Source organism: Oryzias latipes, chromosome 16 (assembly GCF_053564925.1).
Source record: "Oryzias latipes strain Hd-rR chromosome 16, Olatipes_Hd-rR_3.1".
NCBI classification, from domain to species: Eukaryota; Metazoa; Chordata; class Actinopteri; order Beloniformes; family Adrianichthyidae; genus Oryzias; species Oryzias latipes.
In genome coordinates this window covers 983,760-999,692 of record NC_136252.1, presented here as the reverse complement: position 1 = coordinate 999,692, position 15,933 = coordinate 983,760, and the positions used below count along the sequence as shown (strand labels likewise).

The window sequence follows — 15,933 nt, the reverse complement described above, 5'->3', positions numbered from 1 at the left end:
TGCGGGGTCGCTCTTAGAATTGCACTTGCGCAGTTGTAAGGTTCGCTAACTCAGTTCCTGAATACTCAGTCGCTCAGTTGTCTTTGCCCTCGTTCAATTAAAGGCATTCATGAAATGCCATAGGCAGCTCTTTGGTTTTAGTCTCTAAACTCCACTCTAGTGGAGATTGGAGTGTGACTATTGAGGTTGTGGGCAGGTCTCTTTTATATAGACAACCAGTTCAAACAAATGCCATTAATACAAATAATGACCAAATACATATTTTTCATCATAATTTGCAAATAAATTCTTTAAATGTCAGACAATGGGATTTTCTGGATATTTTCTTTCTCATTTTGTCTCTCATAGTTGAGGTTCACCTATGATGAAAATTGTAGGCCTCTCATCTTTCTAAGTGGGAGAACTTAAACAATTGGTGGCTGACTAAATACTTTTTTTGCTCCAATGTGTTCTTATTTATTGGCAGACAGACACACCTCTTTCGAGATGGAATTAAACAGATCTCCTATCTTCTGTGCATTTCTTTCGGATTCATTCACCTCAAAGTGAAGCCAATGCAAATGTGAGGTACTTGAAGCCATACTACAGTAATCAATAGGTCCCCTTCTCTGATTTAGCTGCATCTCATCCCACTTCCTATTGTCAGTGCATTTTTAAAGGGCCACCGAAAGACAACCACAACGGTTAAATTGTCATCTCAGCCTGATTAATATCGTCCACACCACATATGAGGCTTAAGATTCCTTGGAAGCATTTGGCTAAATGTCTCTACCTCTTTGCCAGCCAATGGCTATAAGAGGAGATGATGGTCAGTCAGACCTTCAGCATGTACAGCAGCACATATGTGAAACATGCCGATGGTCAGTGAGCTTCTGCTTTGTGGTTAGAAGTCATGGTATCCTCTGCTGCAGGACAGCCTGCACACAGATTGGAGGGACAATGAAGAGAAAAACTTTAACAAGGCAAAAAAGCTTTTTGGACTCCTTGAAAAAGTGGGCCACTAGTCCCTGTGGTGAATAGTGTTTTTCTGGGGCAAGCTTAGTGGTGGCGCTCACCCAGCACGGATTGGGAACAGATGCCCTTACTCTTCCATTTCAGAGAGAGGTGTTGAGACTGCCCACATTCTGCAAATGTGCACTGTGACTTCCACCAAGTGCCTCAAATGTCTGCAAATACTGGTTCTTATCACAGGCAGACATGTTTCCCCAACTCTGTTCTCTGGGTTTATTTTTCCGTATTTCATTTTTAAGAAGACATCATCAAAAGACCCAGGCAAAGTTCCTAAATGACAGTGGATAAAAGTTTCTTGATGTGTGTCTTTATCCAAGTTTGTAGCTTTTTTTCTAAATCACAACCCCTGGAGTAAGACGCAGACTCCCATTTAAAGATGGCATCACCCAGTCAGGTGCTGTCATTTCCTCCTCTTTCATAATGAAATCAGAACTAGCAGACCTTGCTAGGGAGGGTGTTTACGCTCAGCAGAAGGTTACACAGTTGGGACTTTTAGGCAGTATTGAAAGCTTACTTGCTATACCTGATTTGTGGATTCAGTTATTTGAGAGATGGCTTTGGAAAAGCAACAACTAGGCAGAAATGTTGGCGCTAAGCATGTCATTTTTTTAAACAAGATGCTTTATTCGTTCTACAATGTTGGACAGAGTTACAGCACAGAGATGGTGATTGATGATGAATAGCTAAGATTGACTGACTCACAGACATTTTTATATTTGATTGGGAGCTTTTATCTTAGCTGCTTTTGCCTTCTGGTGTTAATATCACCATGCTTCGATTAACTTTCAAAAAATCATCAATTTATTTATTTCTCAGGGACATTGCACATTGAAATCATTACATGCAATAAGCCAGAATCAGCTTAGCAGCTATATTTCATCTGTTGTCCCAGGATAACACGTCTACCTGTCTACCTAAAATGCTAAAAACCGCAATTAAAAACAGAATTTAAACTGAGAATAAAAATGATATACAATGAAAATGCAGTTATTAGATAATCATTTAAAATAACAATGAAAAAAATGAGGTGGTTTACAAAGCATGAAAATTAATATAAAAGACATAGTTGCAGATCAGGCAAAAGGGGGAATATTGAAATTCAATGTAAACAAGTATGCTGTGTTAAGAGCCAGTTTTTAAGGTGCTTTTTAAAGTGATTGTATGTGGTTGCTTCTCGAACACTGAAGGACAGTATTCCATTCTCGTGCTGCTTTTATTGAGAAGGAGCTCTGACTGAAGGCCCTTCTCTGCGGGGAATTATGCAGTCTCCTCATGTCACTCTTGGGGAGCTATTCTTATTTGAACAAACTGGTTGAGTGGAGGGGATGACAAACCATTAATGAGTTTTGTGTTTGTAATAATGTTCTCTCAGCTTAACAGATTTTTTTGGGTAAAATGGTACGATGGTGAAAACGCATAGTTTTTTAAAATCCAGTATTTGAATTGTTTTGTTTGTATACTGTCTCAGTGGATTATAGTGCTGTTTTGTTCTCCTGTAACGAGGTTGTAAAATATGTCATGTGTGACAAAAACATACCACGCATAAACATTTTTAGCAGCCTGTAGCACCAAATGCGTCCAAATCTTCAAAGACGAGGTTGCACATGTATTTATTTTGAATTAGTTGTGTTGTGTGCAATGGCTAGCAAGGAAAGAGTTAACATTACAAATAGGAACTAAGCCATCAACATCCCTTTTTTCATAGACACACACTCTTTGAATGGCGACTAAAACTCCATGTGTAACCCAATAGAACCATATCATTTACTTGCTTAAAAAATGAATGTGGCAACGAATCGTGCAACAGTGCATACAAGGAGTCTGTTTATGTTTGTGTGGTAACACTCACCACTCTGTTTGACTATTTTAAGTCATCTAGGGGGCCTGTGGAAGGTATAGGTTGGTGTGTAGTCAATTTGTTTGGTTGTGAAAACTGTGAAACCTTAAAAAAAAACCACTGTTCTTTGTGCTGTCAGGGAAGGTTAAAGGTGTGTTTCACATCTGAGCTTCATTAAACCATGCTTCTTCTTTTTGATTGAAAAGTTCACCTTTTACCCTACTAGTTAGATGCTATAAAAAGTTTTTTTTTTAAATAAAGTGCTTTAATCCAGAAATGTGGAAGTGTGGGAAAATATACATTGTTTGACAGATGTAGCGTTTCTCTATTATGATACTGTTATTACATTACCACTCACCACAAGGCCTGAAGTGCCATCAAGCAAACCGTATCTAAAGGAAACTTTGTCTTCTCTTTGCATGGAAAATACCATTGGACCGCAAGACTGCAAGACTAAAAGTTGGTTTAGTTAAACCAAGAATTGATGGAGTTGCAACCTGACAAAGGGCATCATAAGACCTCATAAAGATGGTTTACAGTACATTTCATTGAACTGTTGTTATGAATATTTAGGGATGTTTATAGTAGGGTTGTGCCGATGGACGATACCATCGTCCATCGTGATGGGTGACTGACATCCCGATGGAGAGACACCATCGTGATGCCACGCCCCCGCCACGCTGCGAGTCGACACCATAAGCCGCAGTTACATGTGAAAAATATCTTGACCGGATCAATGGTCGGATTAGAATCCAACCGTGTACATGGTTCCAGAAAAATGTTTTCAGAATATAAAAAACATTCACATGGCTCACACTTTCGGTCGGAATAACTCATTCGCACATGCGCAGTAGGGTTTAAAAAAACCGGAAGCGGATATCAGTTCTGCCGAGCGGCTATTTTTTTCTCAAACTTTATTGAATGTAACAATTCAATACAAAACAATGTTGCCGAGCGGCTTTATACATTGATATGTCAGCTCGGTAATATACAAGACGATCTTCTAAACATGCTTTTGATAAAGTTACGATTATTATGAAACGCCTGTTCGCTCATCGTTTTCATTTTAATCCGCGTCGTCATTGCTTTTTCTGTTGAAAAACGGAGCCGGAAAGAAGCCTGAATTAGCAGTATGCTAACACGGGCTAACAACATTAGCTTTGGGTGGTGCTGCAATCTGCATCTTGGCTGCATGTAAACATGTGGGAATAACATCAGCCTTTATTTAGTCGGGACACGACTCGAAACACAAATCCACGTGATTGTTTGAACGATTTTTCAAAGGACTGAGCGGCCTTTCAGCTTTGAAGCTTACACCGCCCCAAAGCGCTGTGTGTGTGCTCACGATCCTCTGCTCAGACACACACTTTTAGACCCGGTTCTGAGTTCGGTAGCCCGTTCCCCTAGAGCTGCGGAACGGATCGCAGCTCTAAATCTCCCACATACTACCGCTCATGTAACAAAGCACCCCCCCCTTCCCCTCAAACACAAAGCTGTAAGTCCGCGCTCCGCCGGTCCACTTGACTAGTTAAGTGCGGGAGCGGACCATTTCTTTTCTAGTTTGTTTGTTACTGTTTTTGTTAAAGTCACTTCCCTCAGTTTATACTGGAAAATCACGGATGAGTCATTAGTTGGGAAATAAAATAAATAAAGTAATAAAGTAAAATAACGAATAGCAATTATATAAGACCGAAATATTAACAATACCCCCCCCCCCTCCACGACGATATCATCGTCCACCCCGATGGTTGACAGCAAACATCGTCAACGGCCAATTTAAGGGACATCGCCCAACCCTAGTTTATAGGCCTGTTGAGAGACTGAGGTTTACACCAAGAAATACACCACCCACTGTGGACTTAAACGACTATATCTACCTTTGCTGCTATGATTAAAGGGGCTATATCATGCTATACTATATTCCCAAAAGTATTCGGCCAGCTGCCTTGACTATGAACTGAAGTGCCATCCCATTCCCAACCCATAGAGTTCAATGTGAAGTCGGTCCACCTTTTGCAGCTATTTCAGCTTCAACTTTTCTGGGAGGGCTGTCCACAAGGTAGAGGAGTGTGTTTATAGGAATTTTTCACCATTCTTCTGTAGCACATTTAGAGCATGAGTCATCAATATGAAAATTAAAGTCACCAATAGGGTTGTGCCGATGGACAATATCATCGTCCATCGTGATGGGTGACTGACATCCCGATGGAGAGACACCATCGTGATGCCACGCCCTCGCCACGTTGCGCGTCGACACCATAAGCCGCGGTTACATGTACAAAATATCTTGATGGGATCAATGGTCGGATTAGAATCCAACCCTGTACATGGGCCCAGAAAAATGTTTTCAGAATATAAAAACGTTCACTAAGGTCACACTTTCCGTCGGAATAAATCATTCGCACATGCGCAGTAGGGTTTGAAAAACGGAAGGATATAAACTCCGCCGAGCGGCTTTTTTTTTTTCAAACTTTATTGTATGTAACAATTCAATACAAAACATTGTTAAACAGCGCCGAGCGGCTATATACATTGACATGTCAGCTCGGTAAAATACGAGATGATCTTCTAAACGTGCTTTTAATAATGTTACGGTTATTATGAAACACCTGTTCGCTCATCATTTGAATTTTAATCCGTGTGGTCAGTGCTTTTTCTGAACGTAGCCAGGATTAGCAGTATGCTAACACGGGCTAACAACATTAGCTTTGGGTGGTGCTGCTTGCTGGCTGCACGTAAACATGTAAGAATAACATCAGCCTTTATTTAGTCGGGACACGACTGGAAACACAAATCCGCGTGATTGTTTGAATGTTTTCTAAGGACTGAGCGACATTTCTGCTTTGAAGCTCAAACCGCTGTGTGTGCTGACGATCCGAGCTGTGCTCAGACACACACTTTTAGACCCGGTTCTGAGTTCGGTTGCTTGTACCCCTAGAGCTGCGGGACGGATCGCAGTCTTAAATCTCACACACATACCGCTCATGTAACAAAGCACCCCCCCCCCCTTCCCCTCAAACACAAAGCTGTAAGTCCGCGCTCCGCCGGTCCACTTCAGTAGTGAAGTGCGGGAGCGGACTACTTCTTTTCTATTTTGTTTGTTACTTTTTTTGTTAAAGTCACTTCCCTCAGTTTATACTGGATCATCGCGGATTAGTCATTAGTTGGGAAATAAAATGAAAAAAGCAAAAAAACGAATAGCAGTTATATAAGAACGAAAAATGTAAAAAATAAACCCCCCCCCCCCCTCCCCGACGATGTCATCGTCCATCCCGATGGTTGACAGCAAACATCGTCAACGGCCAATTTAAGGGACATCGCCCAACCCTAGTCACCAATAAGGAGGATGGATGGTGATATGGCAGAGAGTTGGGTCAAAAAATCAGTCATATCAGAGAGGAAAGTGGCGTTTGGTTTGGGTGGTCGATAGATTACAGCAGTGACGGGGGGGGGGGGGGGGGGGTAGTTTAAAGACTGCATGTTCAAATGAGTCTGTTGTTGGAAAGGAGATATCAGCGATTTTAATGTCCTTTCTATAAATGACAGCGGTTCCCCTCACCACGACCATCAGTGCGGCCACTTTTAATGCAGGTGTATCCTGAGGGAGTGGCTTGGTTAAGGCAGAAATAATCCAGAGGTTTATGCCAGATTTCAGTTCAACAGAGAAAATCAAGTTTTTGATTCGTGAGAAATTCATTTAAGATGACAGCTTTTTTCTTGAGGGAGCGTGTGTTGAGAAGACAGTTTAACAGGACGCTGCTTTGTGATTGGCTGAGAGTGGCGAGGGAGAGGACGCAGATTGGCCAAATTCCTTTGCCTTTTGTTGTGATAGCATAGTGAGGCAATCTGTGGACAGTGACATGACCAGAGAGATGGGATACTGTTTGGGGATGCCAGATTGTGGGAAAATGAACGTCCAGACCCACGGTGTTGAGGACGGCGATGTGAAACAGTTTCATTAGAAAGCAAGCGAATGCTGTTGTTCCAACAGAGAGCAGAGGTGGAGTATGGCTGCAGAAACATGTTCTGGCAGGCTGGAGATAGCACTGAGCTAATGCTAGCTCCATAACAGGTGGATTAACCAGACCAAATAAAACCCAGACAGTTTGTGGAGAATTCGTGAAGTGAGACAGCAGAGGGTAGGCCTCCTCAGCATCGGAAGCACAGCAGCCGTAAAGTCAAAGGCGGTCAGCAGAGGGATGGCTAAGGAAGCCGCACCGGCAAAGATGCTAAAGTTAACTTACTGAAGTTAGATGCTGGTTAACGGCCACGAAGATATTGCCCTGGGCTGTGTACACTGGAATGGATACACAATCCATACAGGTTGAGATGTGCAGATGGGTTCAGTGAGGGAGTGTCCAGATCTAGGCAGAAACAGCAGGAAGATGCCAAAAGGTGGGTTGAGCTGAGATCAGATGCTAGTAGATGTTCCAAATTTTGACAAATAATTAGACAAAACTATGAAACTAGAGTCTTAATTTTCCACAAGTTAGGCTGCCAAAGAGTAGAAAAAAACTTAGATCCAGCAAAACAGTTAAATCCAGATCAGGAGCGGCAATCATTGTGCGCCAGCATCTGCAATCTTGACAGAAAATCATGACATGAAAATAATTTAAAGTTATAAAGGAAGAAAACAAAAACACTGAGTGGAGTCCATTAGGTTTCTGTTTTAGAAGTACAAAACACCAAAGGTTGCTGTTATGTCAGTCTCTCTGTTATGTCACGCCCTGGAAGCCTGAACCGTCCCTCGGATGGTTGCTTCCACGAAGTGCGTTAAAAAGTGATAATGTGTACTTCAAAGGCCATTAACCCACTTATACCATGGTCACTTACAAAATCAATAAATATTAACCAGATTTTAGTCCTTAATTCTTGCTTTTTTTCAATATGGATCGCTTTTCTCACAAAAAACGAACAATTTGTTCCGTGGTGCGGCGTGATTAATTTAAGTTTGATCAGCTTTTTTCTTTTGAGAATGAGCAACAATATTAAGTTAAGTTGGGTCCAACTGTAGTATTTAAATTGAATCAACTTAAATTTATTAGGTTGAACCTAAATACATTAAGTTGACCCAACCTAAATACAGTGCTTCACAGATTTGCGTCGTGCATTGTGTTCTGCATTCTGATTGGCTAAAAAGTCGCTCCGCTTCTTCTCTACCTGTGCGTCAATGACGTTGCAGTTTCATATGTACAGGTGCGTAAAACAGCTTGCCAAATTTACAACACGTACGTGCAAATCATCTTGCAATTTTGAGTTTCTCTAAAACCCATAGAAAAAAGAGCGACAACAACTGCCTATCACTATGTTCTTCTCCCGAATAAACACAGCTGCAGAGCGGAGTCGGGATGCAGCGGCTCAGTCTGAAGAGCAGTGAAATACACCTGAGTCACTATTTGTCCCACTGTGTTTGTATTTTTTCATAATCATTTTAAATTTTCTCCCGTTTAATCCAATTACTCGGGTCGCGGTGGGCGGGGCTAATCTCCGCAATTTGAAGCCTTCTGTTCACATCGATGATTAAAGTTATTATTTGACAGTAAAGTACAGAAGTTGTTTGTTGAAAAAAAAACGTTTCTAAAGTACTTTTTTGTGAAACAAATGCTTGAGCCTGTAAAATGGTTTGTTCTTTCTTTTCAATGTATAAAAGAGTATTTAATTGTACAATAATAGTTTTAAAAAAAAAGGTTTCTACTTCATGGATTTTGCCATCACGGGTTCTTATTGGAACGTAACCATCGCGTTTACTGTACTTCAAGTTGACCCAACCTAGGTACATTAAGTAGGACCAATATGATTCATTTTTGTTCAAGTAAAGCTATCTAATCAGGTGGAAAACCTTTCCATAATTTTTTATGTTCATTCAATGGGAAAGTTTTTTGAGTGAATATTTTGAACTCAATTACTAGTCCAAATCTGAATTTCAATTATTCTGATCCAGATCACAGCCTATCAGTCCTCCCAAAGATTATTTCCAGGTTTTAATGAATAAACTACAGTTTGGCTTTTTAAAAGTTAATGAATATAAAAAGCGCCAAAAGAGCCGGCTCTTTGAAATGAACTGATCCTAAAGATTTGGCTACCTAAAAAGAGCCAAAAATACCATCACTAAATCAGAATCAACTACTGTGGTAATAAAACTCAAAATGTCATGTCCACGCATGTTGATGCCAGGCTTTAAGAGGTTAAAAAAAGAATTCAATATTCTCTAAAAACAACCAAAACTAACAAATGTTTCCATTTATCTGATCTAGTCATGAATGATCATCATCATATTTATGCTACATATATCTTTTAAAAGAAAATCATCATTAATTTTTAAGAATTTTTAATGGACAAAGAAATCACATCTGATCAAAAATGTTTAATAGTTCTGAAGATATTAATACTTTAGTCACCAAACTTTTACCACATGACTGCTTGTCACCAGTTTTTACTACCTAATAGTTAACCATTTTTATTAAATCAAATCAAACTTTATTTATAAAGCACTTTTCATATAAAAGTATAACCCTAACCCTAATCTTAACTGATGGGGAAAGACGATGAGAAATAGGCTCAGCACTAAGACACTAGTTGATAGTTCAAGCTACTTCGCAGAGGTTCTCTGTTTAAGTATTAAAAGGTTAAAAAATAAAAATTAGAAAAAACCTAGATCTCTGTATTAAATTTGTTCATATTTTTAAATGGACTCTGTTTAAATGATTGAATCAGATCGGACCCAAAAAACCTGATTGGGACAATCCTAAATATTACTACTCATTGAAAAAAGAAAAAAAAGAAAATTTGAAGGCCCAAGCAAACGTTAACAAAGAAAAACATGTTTTTCAAGTTTTATAAAATTTACATACGACGGAACAGATATTACAATCATTGAGTTTGTCTGACTGATATAAGACCTTTTAAATATAGTACACGTAATCAAGTCAAACAATTAACTAAATGATGTTTCTTATAGTTACACTATAACATTTAGATAATGATGTTTTACTCTGGTAGACACTGTGGGGCAAAAAGTGTTTGTCAGTCATTGATTCTGTAAATTGTCCCAGTTACACAGATCAGTTTGTTTTTTAATATTCATCATAGATACAATTACACTCTAAGAGACAGAATGTACAAAAAAATCCAAGTAATTACATTGTATAATTTTTAAAGAATTTCTTTGTATAATGATGCAGCTCTCCAATACTTCGGAATGTAACCCTGGTGTTTAGATAGGACAAAGGTTACATGTAGGTCCTCACCAGGTTTGTACTTCACTATTTTCTTTCATCCGATCACATGAAATCTCCCAATCCTCCTAAGTCATTCAGATGGCCACTGGAGAACTTTATACATGTGCTAGTGAAAACCTTTTTCTGCCATCTCTCACAGTTTAAGTGTTTTTTTTTGTGTTTTTTTAGAGAAAGACCCCTCTCGTCTTCTTAAGTAGGACAACTTAGAGAACCAGTGACTGAAAAAGACTTTTTGTTTCACTGTATGAGGATGTTCTACAATTCATGAACCAGGTATTGACCTTGAAACAACTCAACTCTACGTAGGAAAATTGATGACTGCTACATCACCACCAATTATAGCTGAGAAAGACATGGTCAGTTTATAAATTAGCCTGTCACACAGCCGGTAGAAATAAATGGCCATGATTAAAGAGTGCATGTCAACCAACTCACTGTTGGTGTCAGAAGAGGAAGAAAACAGTTGCTCACTTCTGGGTGTTCAAATAAAATGGAGTCATTACACTGCTCGTCTTCTTCATGTATCACAGCATGAACAACCCATGTGTAATACATAATATTCTCCTGCCCCAGGTGGAGGGTTTAAATTGTTTACAAGCTAGGGAATATCGGTGCGTGAGATTGACAGGCAAATTAGAGCAGCATCTGGCGTTGTGCGGTCGCTGGATCAGTCCGCTATGGTGAAAAGAGAGCTGAGCCAAGAAGCTCTCAATTTACCGGAAGATCTTCGTTCCAATACCCATGCTCCGGTTTGCGCTGGTAACTGTGCGGTCGATTTCAAATAAAACTTTTTTAGTTTTATGACAATTTCACGTTGAAGCGTTTGGACTTCCTGGCCGTGGGTGTCGGAACTTATCCACCTGATTTAACTGTGACCCCTGGACTGCTCCTTGCTCTGGTCATTCAGACGGAGTGGGTGAAGATTGACTCTCATCCACGGGGATGCTTTTCCTGTTTCCAAATTGAGCTCAGACTCTTGGCTCCTTGCATGCTGCATGGTGAAACGCCTGGTAGCAAGCAGGACTCGGTCGGCCTCCTCAACTAGTCCTCTGTGATCTCCTGCCGACAGGCAAGCAGGGTTGGCCAAAGCTGCACGCACAGGCGGCGGAAGCTGCTGCAAAAGAATGTGTGGGAAAAGAACACCGCCTTCGTCCGAGCCAAGTAGCAGGAGCATGCTGTACATTAAGTCTCCCAGGCAGACATGCTGATGATCCTCTCCTCTCTCTCCAATGCAGACAGGCTGCATGTCCATAGCAAAAGCTCCTTAAGAGCCGCATACTCCCGCAGAGGCTGAAGTTGTTTCTTAATTGGAAATAGTTCAATAAATGCAAAAGTTACATTTTTTTCCCCACAGAATACCATTCTAACAATAAGAACACAACCAAGTCTCAGATTATCTTTCAGGGCATAAAGATTGATCATATTTTGTTTTTACATAAATCCTGATTAACTGTGTCTGTTTCAGAGGAACATTTTCTTTGCAACAGATGCCTGCCAAATTCACCTTTGCTGTTGGAAAATTCATAATCCTTTTACAAGTTTACACAAATCAGAAACAACTTTATCTTATTGAGTCTTCATTATCTGGAAAGTTTATGGCTGGTTAAAACCTTGTGCGGCCTATTATTTTACAAATGTTTGTGAAAACAGTCTTCTCTCTGAGCTGTCACTTTTTCTTTGTCTCTGCTGGCTTCTCTTCAGATATTTTCAGACTACTTCAGGGCTCCAGACTAACTTTTTTCACTAGGAGCACAGTGGCCCCTAACTGAAAATTTTAGGGGCACAACCAGAAAATTTAGGGGCGCATACCGTAAATCAACATGCTAACCAAATCTACTAATTTCCACTGCATTACTAATAAATACTTTAATAATAGATGCAAAAAATTACAATGTGCTGTTTCAAATTCAGTTTCACATTTTATTCTGCACTTTTGAAGATGCAACAAGAAGGTAAACTGACAGCACCATCGCTGTCATGGAAATTTATCTTTGTGACACCAAATAGGTGCAGCCAAGATGCACAATAAGCGTGTTTGAGATCACCCAGGTGAACTCAACGCTGCGCAGATCACCTGGTGTGTGACATATATTTTTGTTTTTGCTCCAACATCAACTGTCAATCATCACAAAAATATCGCGAGAAAGGGGTGGGAGCAAGGGGCAAACCTACCCGGACACAGCTGGAAACTGAACTGACTGAAAGCTGCCCTACTGACTACAAAACAATGCATTATGGGACATGTGTCCTGATGGGTTTTGTAGTGGAGTGATTAATTAAAATAATTTAAAATACCAATTCATTAAAAAAGGCTACATACATCACAAAACATTAAAATAATCATAAAATATATAATAACACAGATCATACTAAGGGGGGAGAAGAATATTAAAACTAAATTGAATGTTAAGGACAAATCCATCTTCCTGTTCTCCTTCAGTCTTGCTGCAGATTCGCTTTCATCTCACAGCCCCCCCCCGCCTGGTCTCCCCAATGATCCAGGCGAGGTGCCGGTTCATCTCAAACATGTCTATTGTTGCATTTTCCCCACGTATTTTCAGTGTGTCTAAAACTAATGTTGTTTTTGCTCGAGCGTGTTTAAAGGTCAAGCCCTGTTAGCTGTCACGCATGTAGGTGTGGGACATTTATTCTCCTCAGCTGACCCGACTCCCGCGGGAGCGATGTGCTGCCTTAACGGCCGTGCATAACCGTTTGATGCGCCGCCGTAACCGTAACCAAAACCTAAACCTTCCTCCGGTTCTGTGCGGCCCAGAGAAAAGTTCAGCAAGGACTGCATGTATTTAGAAAATTACGAGCGAATAAATACGTTCTAAAGGAAAGTAAGGAACTCCTTAATGTGTGTGGGAGGGGGCTGTCAGGTGTCCTGCTTTCAAACCCTGTCATTGTCCCGCCCCCAAGAGTCATATACCCCACTGTGATTGGTTGGTCAGCTCCGCGCACGACAATGAAAAAGTGTCATTCATACAAACAGCCCGCCAGTTTTTTTTTTTTTTTTTGTTCCTGAACAGTTGTTTGTTTTTGTTTTTGGTGTGAACTTCATTAGTTATTTCTGTATTTTGAAAAAAAATTGTAATGTTTTTTTTTTTTTACATGTTTTGCAGACCGCATGTTTTTTACACTTTTGCAGCTGTATTTATTTATTTAATATTTATTTCTTTATTTAATAAGAATCTCATTTTTGATAATAATTTTTCATAATAATTTTAGTAATATTTTTAATTATCTAATATAAATGTAATTTGTTATGTCCTTTATTGATGTTATATTATATAGATTATTTCTGAATGTCGTGTTGCTGCCACAGATAAATGAAATTTCCCCATTGTGGGATTAATAAAGTCATCTATCTATCTATCTATCTATCTATCTATCTATCTATCTATCTATCTATCTATCTATCTATCTATCTATCTATCTATCTATCTATCTATCTATCTATCTATCTATCTATCTATCTATCTATCTATCTATCTATCTATCTATCTATCTATCTATCTATCTATCTATCTATCTATCTATCTATCTATCTATCTATCTATCTATCTATCTATCTATCTATCTATCTATCTATCTATCTATCTATCTATCTATCTATCTATCTATCTATCTATCTATCTATCTATCTATCTATCTATCTATCTATCTATCTATCTATCTATCTATCTATCTATCTATCTATCTATCTATCTATCTATCTATCTATCTATCTATCTATCTATCTATCTATCTATCTATCTATCTATCTATCTTCATATTAAGGCAGGGACCGCAAAAACCTTCATATTAAGGCAGGGACCGCAAAAACCTTCATATTAAGGTAGGGACCGCAAAATATCATCTTGGGGGCCGCAAATAGCCTGCGGCCCTGCGGGCCACGAGTTTGAGACCCCTGCTGTACACTCTGGCACTGGTACACTAGCCGCAGGTCGGAAGAATGAATCAATAGTTCGCTTACCCATAGTTCAGACGCACATATCAGGTTGTGATATTTGTCTCCGTTTCCTTCCCACAGATGTTTATGCGCGCGCGAATATCTCTAGGCCCCTCCCCCTACACGCATTTAGCCACTCACAGTGGCTTTCCCTATTCTTCTCACACGCAGTGGCCGCCTCACAGACAGGTATCACACGAGTGTGTATGTGCTTGCGTCTCATGAGTCTGTGCGCGAGTGTGTGTGTCTGCCTGCGTGCGTGTGGGCTTGCGTCTCATTGATTATTTCATTGATCATTGACATGCCCCTTCCACGTTTAATGTATTAAAAAATACGAAGGGTGGGGGAGGCAAATGTACTGGTCGCACATGTGCGACTGGATGTAAAATTCAGTCGCACACTCTCAAATTTTGGTCGCAAAATGCGACCAATTGCTCGCAGTCTGGAGCCCTGTACTTTGAAGAGAAATACAATTGAACAAAAAGCTCTTATAACTGGATATTAGACCAACATTCACCCCATTCTGGAATATGGCAGCATCATCTTGTCTGGGGCTGCCAGCTCTCTGGCATTGGGGGGGCCCCTGTGGCGGTCCTGCTGGCCCTGGCCGGGGTGGTAGATGTGATTGTCCGGCGGGCAGTTTTCTTTCTATGTAGTAATATTTATGCCACCACGTTGCACACGTTCTTTGTGCTTGTAGTTTTTAAAGAAGGTCACCCGTTTTTTTCTTTCTTTTTTAAATGCAAAAAAAACAACAACAATAATTATCACCCATTTTTAAATTTGTATTAAATGCAATACACTTCCATAGAAATGCCCTTAGCCCCCTAAAAATTGCAGTTTAGTGCTGATAGTCTCATGCATCTTGGAATTTTAAATCCTTTTTTTGATCTTTTTTCTTTGGCAGTAACGATGCACGTTGATGACTTATTTTTGTGTTTCTCTTGTAGAGTGTTTAAGATGGGTGGAGCTGGCTGGGACCCAAACTTATACAGCTGCACTGCTGCTAAGGGACACGATCATCATCATCCTATCCATAAGTTTTTCAAGTGTAGGTACATAAAATGTATACACATAGAATTGCATAAATATACATTTAAATAAATCTATTAAATTGTTTTATGTGGGTCATTAACATAACGTCAGAATTTAAAATCCAACAGCATTTATTAGTATAAAAGTGTGAAAATGTCATATGTTGCAATTCTTCTGTAGGATCAGACATTGAAATTTTTCAATGAAATATTACTTATTGGTAAAATACAGGACTGGCGTGCAGGAAACCAGGGTTCAACTTCCAGTGGTGGAATGAATAATGATTGGTAATTGGGCAATTACCATAAAAATGGCAATTAACATAACCCAGTGAGGGCCCTTAATGCTACTGCCTACCTTATAACGCATAACACATGCTCTCCAGCTGCACGCGAGCTTTCACCTGTGCTCTCTGGTACAGACATCTTCTCAGAATATTATATATTGTCCAGTAATAAACGAGACTGCAGCCCAATGAATTCTGAGGTGTTCAGAGACTGTCTGCACAGATCCAGGTGAATGCAGCCAAACTGATTGGACGGCGTTTCATAAAACAGATGGACAACGACCCAAAACATCCAGCCAAAGCAACTCAGGAGTTTATAAAAGCAAAGAAGTGGAATATTCTGGAATGGCCAAGTCAGTCACCTGATCTTAACCCCATTGAGCAGCATTTCACTTGTTGAAGACTAAACTTCAGACAGAAAGGCCCACAAACAAACAGCAACTGTTTGCCGCTGCAGTAAAGGCCTGGCAGAGCATTCAGAAGGAGAAAACCCAGCATCTGGTGATGTCCATGAGTTCAAGACTTCAGGCTGTCATTGCCAACAAAGGCTTTTCAACCAAATATTAGGAATGAC

At 39.9% G+C, this 15,933-nt stretch overlaps 1 protein-coding gene across 22 annotated transcripts in view; it reads left to right on the top strand.

The window, feature by feature from the left end:
- phactr4b (phosphatase and actin regulator 4b) overlaps positions 1-15,933 on the top strand; it is a 187,444-nt gene that overhangs the window by 10,099 nt on the left and 161,412 nt on the right. For 10 of the 22 annotated variants that reach the window (XM_078932858.1, XM_078932856.1, XM_078932841.1 and 7 more), the window contains exon 2: positions 14,989-15,089. The exons of 7 other annotated variants lie outside the window; for them this stretch is intronic. The gene's annotated coding sequence lies outside the window, so the exon portion shown is untranslated. Of the gene's footprint in view, positions 1-14,119; positions 14,228-14,988; positions 15,094-15,933 lie in introns of all 22 variants that reach the window. 5 more of the 22 variants (XM_078932859.1, XM_078932845.1, XM_078932844.1 and 2 more) reach the window with 3 other exon arrangements.